This window comes from Antedon mediterranea, chromosome 4 (genome assembly GCF_964355755.1).
Source record: "Antedon mediterranea chromosome 4, ecAntMedi1.1, whole genome shotgun sequence".
NCBI classification, from domain to species: Eukaryota; Metazoa; Echinodermata; class Crinoidea; order Comatulida; family Antedonidae; genus Antedon; species Antedon mediterranea.
The window spans coordinates 17,500,266-17,509,996 of NC_092673.1; the positions used below are offsets into that span (position 1 = coordinate 17,500,266).

General features: G+C 34.3%; 1 long non-coding RNA gene across 1 annotated transcript; it reads left to right on the top strand.

Moving 5' to 3' along the window:
• The first annotated feature begins 5,697 nt into the window (after nt 1-5,697).
• On the top strand, nt 5,698-7,142 carry LOC140046710 (uncharacterized). The gene is made up of 4 exons (XR_011844826.1): nt 5,698-5,783; nt 6,107-6,159; nt 6,293-6,317; nt 7,024-7,142. It is a non-coding gene; the product is annotated as an uncharacterized lncRNA (long non-coding RNA).
• Nucleotides 7,143-9,731: the final 2,589 nt, after the last annotated feature.

The following is a 9,731-nucleotide window of genomic DNA, read 5'->3' on the forward strand; positions in this document are numbered from 1 at the left end:
CTGTTTTGTACGATATGATATTGTGTAAGGTGATAATATGTATTAAATTGCAAGATTAACAAAATATTTTATTTTTGTTCTGTGGTATATTATTTTTTTGGTTGTTCAAAAAACACAAAATTATGCCAGATTATGCTAAAAACGGCTAAATAATGCCGCGGCATTATGCCAGATGCCGTGGGCCTCTAAATAATGCCAAAAAGCATAATAATGCCAGAAATGGCAACTATGATCCAGTCCAGTCAAAGATATATATTCTTTGGTCCAGTCGGTTGAAAATAACCCTTAACTTGCTAATAAAAGGACACAGCTCCCCCTTGTTTGTTTACTGATTTTTTTAGGAGTTAGGGGGTTTTCAGCATTAAACTTGTCCAGTCTAGTCTGCCTTGTATGAATGAGTGACTTGATATCCCACGCTAGTTTTTAGCTTGAATGAAATGCGTGAATGGCTCTAGGCCTAGCTAGGCCTAAAAGCGGATGGGATCGTAGTCACTATGTTTAAATACAAGGTGCATGTATTTATGTCATTTGTTAGAAAATATAATGGTAATCAGTTGATAATAGTTTGTAGCCTTTGTAACAGTTGTATTTGTAGTGTAGTTAGGCCTTATTTATTCTGGCCTTTTTGTTATTGAAATCCATCTCACACATTGACGATACAAGATGTCAGCCTAGGTCAAACCTTGTTTCGCGTCATAACAGGAAACGTTGTGATTGGATACAACGTTGACTTACAGTAGCGTCGTACGCTAAAACGGTACTATCAACCGTTTTCCACTACAACGCTACAACCGTTGTACGCTAATCCCCAACTGTTCAGACACACATTCTTTTAGCGTCGTACGCTAAAACGGTCTAACGCCATGGGTCTGAACAGGGCCCTAGACTCGGGTACCCCGAGTAAAAACTTCGGGTAAATGTCACTTAACCTCCTACTGTGACATGTGTTTATTTAAGTCCAACTTTGATAGGCAGGTCATTAAACTATTTGATCATTGCTGAATTCTGCTAGTTTTTGCCTGACCATTGACCTTGCATACTGAAGAATGTACCTTGTCCTAATCAATCAATTACAAGAGAGCTAATAAAATCACATAGTAGGCCTGTTAAGTGACCCAATCCTTCAAATTGTGATAACATTCTGAAACTTTGCACAGTTATTCATTAGGGTGTCAAAAATATGAAATGGAAGGGTTGCACAAAATTTGGTCAGGGGAAAGCCGCCATTTTGGATTTCAAAATGGCGGACCCAAATTGTTCACTTTTTAGGTATATCTCTGCTAAATAGGCACCTAGAGTTCTGAATTTAGGTGCAAATTATATGGTAATGGGGTCACCAAACATATTGGTATAACTAACATTTTAATTGCATGGCGGCCATTTTGGATTTCAAAATGGCGGACTTCAAATTTTCACTTTTTAGGTATATCTCTGCTAAAGAGGCACCTAGAGTTCTAATTTTAGGTGCAAATTATATGGTAGTGGGGTCACCAAACATACTGGTATAACTAACATTTTGATTCCATGGCAGCCATGTTGGATTTCAAAATGGCGGATTTCAAATTTTCATTTTTCAGGCATATCACTGCTAAAAAGGCACCTAGAGTTCTGATTTTAGGTGCAAATTATATGTTAATGGGGTCACCAAACATATTGGTATAACTAACATTTTGATTGCATGGCGGCCATTTTGGATTTCAAAATGGCGGACTTCAAATTTTCACTTTTCAGGTATCTCTGCTAAAAAGGTACACAGAGTTCTGATTTTAGGTGCCAATTATATGGTAATGGGTCACCAAACATATTGGTATTTAACTGACATTTTTATTGCATGGTGGCCATTTTGAATTTCAAAATGGCGAACTCAAAATGTTTCAGTACGGTACCTACAGTTATAATTTTAGGTACAAAGTATAATATAGTATTGAGGTCAACAAACATATTAGTATAACGTCTTTGATTGCATGGCGGCCATTTTGAATGTAGCTCAACCCGTACTGGCTTTACACTATTTGTTTATGTTCATAATTACATGCATTTAACACGGACACTTATTGTAGGTCACATTTTCCCTGGCAACCACACAGCTCTGTACATCGTAAATCACTCTTTCTGCATTTACAGCATCCAAGATCACAGTCGGTGTGTCCACAGCGAATTAAAACCTTTGTGACATCTGAAAGTTTCGGCAATGACCTCCAAGCTGGACTAAATGTGTTGCCGTCCTTCCTCTATCCCCAGTTCGCTGGGTCCTGTTTAACCCTGAATGCATCTAGACAGTCGTACCACTTCCTGGCTTCCGTTTCACATGTTCTCTTAATGCCGCAGATGTTGGGGGATATTTTCAATCGTCTTTCTCTTGTTGTAAAAAGATATCGTCTTGCATCATTAAATGTTCTGCAGTAGACATAGTTACAACAAACTGTTCTAGATAATCTGTGTCTGTTTCACTAACATGCCCTACAGACAATGACATCCTCTCAAAAACTGGAGTCATACATGGCATCTTTTTCAAGGTCTCGTTAAATGTAGCTTTACCTTTTCCTTAAACAGATGAAGTTCTATCACAACCGCTAATGGTATGAAAGAACAAGTAAGCGGCTGATGCTTGTGATCCAAGAGAAGAAGCAATCTCCTGTATTGGGATGTACTTCAAGTGCTTCCCCACTCCAAACTCGATCCGAAGCTCGTGGATGCCAGGTATTCTGTGGAAAGCTGACAACAACATCACTGTGTACAGTCTTGACAATGCGTGGAAAATTTCAGCGGCAAGTTTAACATGAACAAACATACGTTCATCTGCCTCTTCTATGTTACATGGCATCAGCGATTGTATATTTACTGGTTTGTTACAGCTCGGTCTCCCAAAGACCCTACAAACATTCCGTGATTTGTGCCAATGTTCTCTACTAATTCAGTTACAATAAATAAAAACAACTCTGATTTGTTGTCATCAAATCTAAAAAATGTGGTCCAATTGTTGGGCAAGCTCCCGCTGGCTTTAACGACCCTCCTTACACCAGAGACGCGGTTTGAACGCGTACCAGACTTTAAACTGTCGTTAAAGTATCTATCGAAAAACAAATCTAGTCGTGTCACTGATCGAAGTTGATGGTTGTATGACACTTGATATATACTCAATGAATGTCTTCGAATCATTGGGCCTGAGCATATTGATTATTGCTGGTCCATCTAACACCTTGGCAGCAACTAATGGTGCTTCATTTTGTCGTACAACCATAATATAGACCATCAACTTCGATCAGTGACGTGACCAGATTTGGTTTTTCGATAGATACTTTAACGACGGTTTAAAGTCTAGTACGCGTTCAAACCGCGGCTCTGGTGTAAGGAGGGGCGTCAAAGCCAGTGGGAGCATGCCCAACAATTGGACCACATATTCGAGATATGATGACAACAAATCAGAGTTGTTTCATTAATTGTAACTGAAGTAGTAGAGAACATTGACACAAATCACGGAATGTTTGTAGGGTCTCTGAGAGACAGAGCTGTAACAAACCAGTCTGTAAATATAAAACCGCTGATGCCATGTAACATAGAAGAGGCAGATGAACGTATGTTTGTTCATGTTAAACATGCCGCTAAAATGTGTCCGCGCATTCTTGTCACGACTGTAGACAGTGATGTTGTTGTTATTTCATTGTCAACTTTCCACAGAATACCTGGCATCCATGAGCTTTGGATCAAGTTTGGAGTGGGGAAGCACTTGAAGTATATCTCAATACACAAGATTACTTCTCTTGGATCACAAGCATCAACCGCTTACTTGTTCTTTCATTCCTTTAGCAGTTGTGATACAACTTCATCTGTTCAAGGAAAGGAATTTGAGACGATGTCATTGTGTGTAGGGGATGTTAGTGACACAGATTATCTAGAACAGTTTGTTGTAACTATGTAGAAAGAAGGTAAATGATGCAAGACGATATCTTTTTACTACAGACTATTGAAAATATCCCCCCCAACATCTGCGGCATTAAGAGAACATGTGAAACGGTCTTTTCTACAAGCCAGAAAGTGATACAACTGTCTAGATGCATTCAGAGTTGAACAGGACCCAGCAAACTGGGGATGGAGGAAGGACGGCAACAAATTTAGTCCAGTTTGGCGTTCATTGCCGGAACTTTCAGATGTCACAAATCGCTGTGACACACCGACTGTGATCTTGGACGCTGTAATTGCAGAAAGAGTGATTTATGATGTACAGAGCTGTGTGGTTTGAGCTACATTCAAAATGGCCGCCATGCAATCAAAGACGTTATACCAATATGTTTGTTGACCTAAATACCATATTATACTTTGTACCTAAAATTATAACTGTAGGTACCGTACTGAAACATTTTGAGCTTGCCATTTTGAAATTCAAAATGGCCGCCATGCAATCAAAATGTTAGTTAAATAGCAATATATTTGGTGACCCATTACCATATAATTTGCACCTAAAATCAGAGCACTGTGTACCTTTTTAGCAGAGATATACCTGAAAAGTGATTGGGGTCCACCATTTTGAAATCCAACATGGCCGCCATGCAATCAAAATGTTAGTTATACCAATATGTTTGGTGACCCCATTACCATAATTATAATTTGCACCTAAAATCAGAATTCTAGGTGCCTTTTTAGCAGAGATATACCTGAAAAGTGAAAATTTGAAGTCCGCCATTTTGAAATCCAACATGGCCGCCATGCAATCAAATGTTAATTATACCAATATGTTTGGTGACCCCACTACCATATATTTTGCATGTAAAATCAGAACTCTAGGTGCCTCTTTAGCAGAGATATACCTGACAAGTGAAAATTTGAGGTCCGCCATTTTGAAATCCAAAATGGCGGCTTTCCCCTGACCAAATTTTGTGCAACCCTTCCATTTCATATTTTTGACACCCTAATGAATAACTGTGCAAAGTTTCAAAATGTTATCACAATTTGAAGGATTTGCCTAAAATATGCTCCTTAACATGCCTACTAACAGGGGTATAATAGGATTCAGGTAATTAATCACCTGCTAAGTTGATTTATCTGATAAGGATTTTGACCAAAAAGTTCTAATGGGGATGTACACCTAATGATAATTTCATCCTAAGGGGAAGTGCACTCCTCTAAGCCCCACCCCCTCCCACTTGCTTCAGAGCTGTTTCAATAAACCACTTATTAATTATTACCACTTTTTAAGTGTCACAATTTGAATACTGATATAAATGATATTAATTAAATGTCTACAAAAATAGATATCAAAAAGTTTATAATTTCATCCTAAGGGAAGTGCACTCCTCTAAGCCCCACCCCCTCCCACTTGCTTCAGAGCTGTTTCAATAAACCACTTATTAATTATTATCACTTTTTAAGTGTCACAATTTGAATACTGAAATAAATGATATTAATTAAATGTCTACAAAAATAGATATCAAAAAGTTCATAATTTCATCTTAACTGTTATTGTTAAATGGGGAAGTTCACACCCCTAGTCCCTCCCCCTTGTTTCTGCACCTGTTTCAATAAACCACTTGTATTAACGTGTCACAATTTTAATACTGATTTCAAATAATAATAATAATATTTATTCGGCAAAAGTTCTTAAAAGTACGTTTTACATTTCATCTTGCCAGGATCGAGCAAGTAATAGGCATGAGCCCAAACAGAAAACTGCTGTTACTCCATCAATGATTTTCATTTCAGATTTAACCCCAAACATGATGTTACAGATGGCATAGCAGTGATAAGAACTGTAACCACAATATGGACAGAAGATCATGACGATAGTGGTAAACATACATTAATTTACATTATTATTATCATTGTAAACACTGACAGCATAAGTCTTTTCTCACAGTAAAACAGTATACTACATATTGAAAGATAAATTGAAAATAGTTTGGATATTAATTTGCATATTAGCAATAGAGTAACCTGAATAATGTACATACAGACTGATTGTCAAGCATCTAATTTTTTTAATTTCATTTCTTATGCATACTTTGTTGCACTGATTGGCGAATGAACAAAATTGGTGAAATGTTTTAAATATTATAGATATTTATTAATATTTAACTATTAATAAAACCAATATGATTATATTTTTCTACAGGTAATCCTTCAAAACAGTATACAAAAATGGTCGCTGATAAACTGAGAGGAATGGTAAGTTCATTTAAATAGTGCCTAGATGACAATTCTAATACTGCTAAATTATATAAATCTTAAACCAAACAGCATGGAATGATTAGAATAAAGTAGACAATGCTAATAATATCTTATTTTTTTCTTGTGTCAGGTTGACAAGGAATCTCTAGCAGAAGGTAGGCCTACGGAATTCCTTTAAATGTTGTTTTTTGTCAATAATACTTAAAGATAAAAATATCTAAGAATTTTAATTTATTAACAACTTGTTTTTAACATTTTCAATTCTATGCGATATAAATAAGTTTTCATTTTAGCTGAATTTGAGTGAAATTAAGTTCTCCTTTCAGTTTAGCCTTATAATTCCTGTAATTTACTGTTCTGCTCTAATAGACAATTTTGTTTTGTAATAACAAAACTTTCAGTTTACTATTATAATTTGTATTACTGTATTTTTGTAACTAAAATAATAACAATTATTTACAAAAATTATAATTTTTCTCATAAGTTATTGACAATGCACAAACATTTAGAATAATCTGATTTTTAAAAATGTATTTTCCCAATCAAAAGTAGCTAAAGAAACATACAATCTCCATTGTTGTTATTTAATCTATTAACCAATCTATGACAATGATATTGACTTTAATGATAAAAATATGACAATGATATTGACTTTAATGATAAAAATAAAATATTGATTACTACTACAAAAATGACAATGACAACAATAGTGATGATAATGAATACAACAATGATAATGAGATCAATGAAAATGATTAGAATAATAACTGATGAACAATGATGATAATAATAATTATGATAATATTAATGATGCTATACATAAGTGTTGAGTGTGACCAAAAAAAAAATATTTCACTGCAGGTACTGAAGCTATACCATTTGATATAGAGGAACAGTTAGATAAAGATGTAATTCAGGCTATTGAACAAAATAAGGGGGAAACATATGAAGACACGATCAACATCTGGGATCATGGGGGACAACACATGTACCATGGTATACATCGTGTAAGTTATGATTGTATTTGCTTTGAATAAAGTCCATAGACATATAGTATTCTTCTATTCTTCAATATGATAACATTGATTATTTACACAGTGCTTAAATAAAATTTTGTTTTAAATATTTATTTACTACACTATTTATTTTTAATAGAGAACAATTGCACTTGATAAAAGTGTTTGAGTATTGAAGTTTCAGAAGTTTTTATCTGAGAAACTTCCTTTTATAGTCCAATTACAGAAGGAAATAATATTTGTATTTCTTTTTTCCTAGATGTTCATGACATCGGAAGCCCTTTACATCGTAGTGTTTGATCTCAGTAAACCTCTTAATGATCCTGCCAATACCATTGATTCAAATCGAGTAAGTATTTAAAGACAATGTTAAGGTACAGGTATTTGTGATTAAAGATACCTACCAGATGAGTGAGACGATTAAGAAAAACATCTAATAACTATTTCATTTTATTTTAATCAAATAAAGATATAATAATAATTGTTTTTTTTATAGAAAAAGCGTCATCATCATTGGACCAATCTCCAGTTCATATTATCTTACATCCTGTCAGTTTATTCTCATAGTCGTATTGTGGAAGAAGATGAAGAGAATGAAGTTCACCAACCAACTATCCTTATTGTGGGTACACATAAGGGGAAGCTTGGTGAGACTGAAAAACAGCAAAATGATGAGGTTAATATTTACATTATTAAAAGAGTAACCAGTACACATTTCTGTTCTAAAAGCTAAACTATGACTACTATTAGAGTACTGTATCGAATACATGTATATCATAAGTTCTTGAATGTTTTCGATATTATTTAAAAGAAGAACAGTTTTTATCCCATGTTTTCATTTATTTATATTGTTTACAACCAGGCAGAGAAGGCCTTTAAACAGATTCATGATGCACTTAAACATAAAGTGTATGGAAAGCATGTATATCAATATTTTGCCGTTGAAAACAGCCAAGACACTACAGATAAGAGCTTTAGTGATCTCAAACAAGTTATTGATGCACTTATGACTGCTTTAGAGAAAGAAGTTCCTTTAAAGTGGATGCGTTGTCGATGTGATCTACATGATCTAAAGAGAAAAAAAAATTTTTCTTTGTGTCCAGTTGAAGAGGTAAATTTAATTTGCATCATTCCTCAGTGTTTTGTTTTCAGAATAGAAATATGTTGGAAATAGTAGTATTTAAAAGAGTATAACAAAAGACTCTACCCACTGTTATATATAACTACAGTACTATATAATAATATTGATGATATTTTTGTCATATTTTCATCTTCACTGCTCTAAATCTGAATGGTAAAATAATGTTAATGTAATATAATATAAAATATACAATCCTATCCATGCTATTATGGTTTCCTATCTGAAAACAGTATTTTTTATGGAATATTTGCATTGCAACACTAGCAATGCATTCTGTTAGAAAAATTGCAGTTAGGTTTCCCCCATCCTGAGAGAGACGTTTTCCTTCAGATCCAAAATTATGCAGTACATGTTATCAAGTAAATTTCAAAACATTTCAGGCTGTAAAGGACAAAACTAATTGTTGTAAATGTATAGTTTCATATTTTTGATATTTTATTTGTATTTATCTGAATAGTAAACAATTTTTTCATTAGCTCAAAATTCTGGCAAGTAAGAATGGTATTGCAGATGAAAAACAACAATCCTGTCTTCTTAACTTCCTGTATGATCTTGGTGAAATTGTTTACAGGCCTGACAACAAATTATTGAAAGATAAAGCAGTGTTAGATCCGATGAGACTTGTTGAAATTGTCACTGCATTTGTAACAGTCATTCCATCAAAATTTCCAGTAAGTAGATTCATAAAAATGTTAATGCAGTGTTCCTTGGAGAAATAATAGACACATGTGAATTCCTATAGGCACTAGTACCAAATTCAATATCTGACAGTTACCTTATAGTTTAACATTTAGTGGTATATTGATTATGGGTTGAAACATGTAATTGCATCTCCAATTCTGCTGTTTGATAACTTAATTAACAACAAATTATAATAAATATGGCTAATTGGTCTGTTTTTTTTAGCCGACCATGTATATTGATGCCTTTGATAAGCTTGACAAGGGCATACTGGAGGAAGACTTATTGCGTGAATTATTGAAAGAGCGTAAAGTTGACAATGGAAAGAATTTTGAGTTCCTTGTAGCACTGATGATTCAATTAGGTTTCATTTGTGAGAGGAAGACAACCAGCAGCCAAGATAGGGCAAGTATATCTACAGTAGGTTTTGTCCAGTTATCTTTTCTAACAAGTTTTGTTCATGCATGCAAGCTTATTTGGCTAAGCTAAAATTTTATATAAAATTTCAAATTATTTGTAGGGTTATGACATATTTTGATTAAACTTCTGAAAATATACAGGAAATGGTATTTAGTTTTCTTATTAAAAGAAATCTAAATGGCATTTTTACAAATCAACAATTTCAGGGATCTGTTGGAAAGCGATCATTCTTTGTGCCACTACGCCTTGCTTTCAAGACATCAATTGAAGTGAAACCAGTGCCTGATAGATTGCAAGATATCAGTATCTAT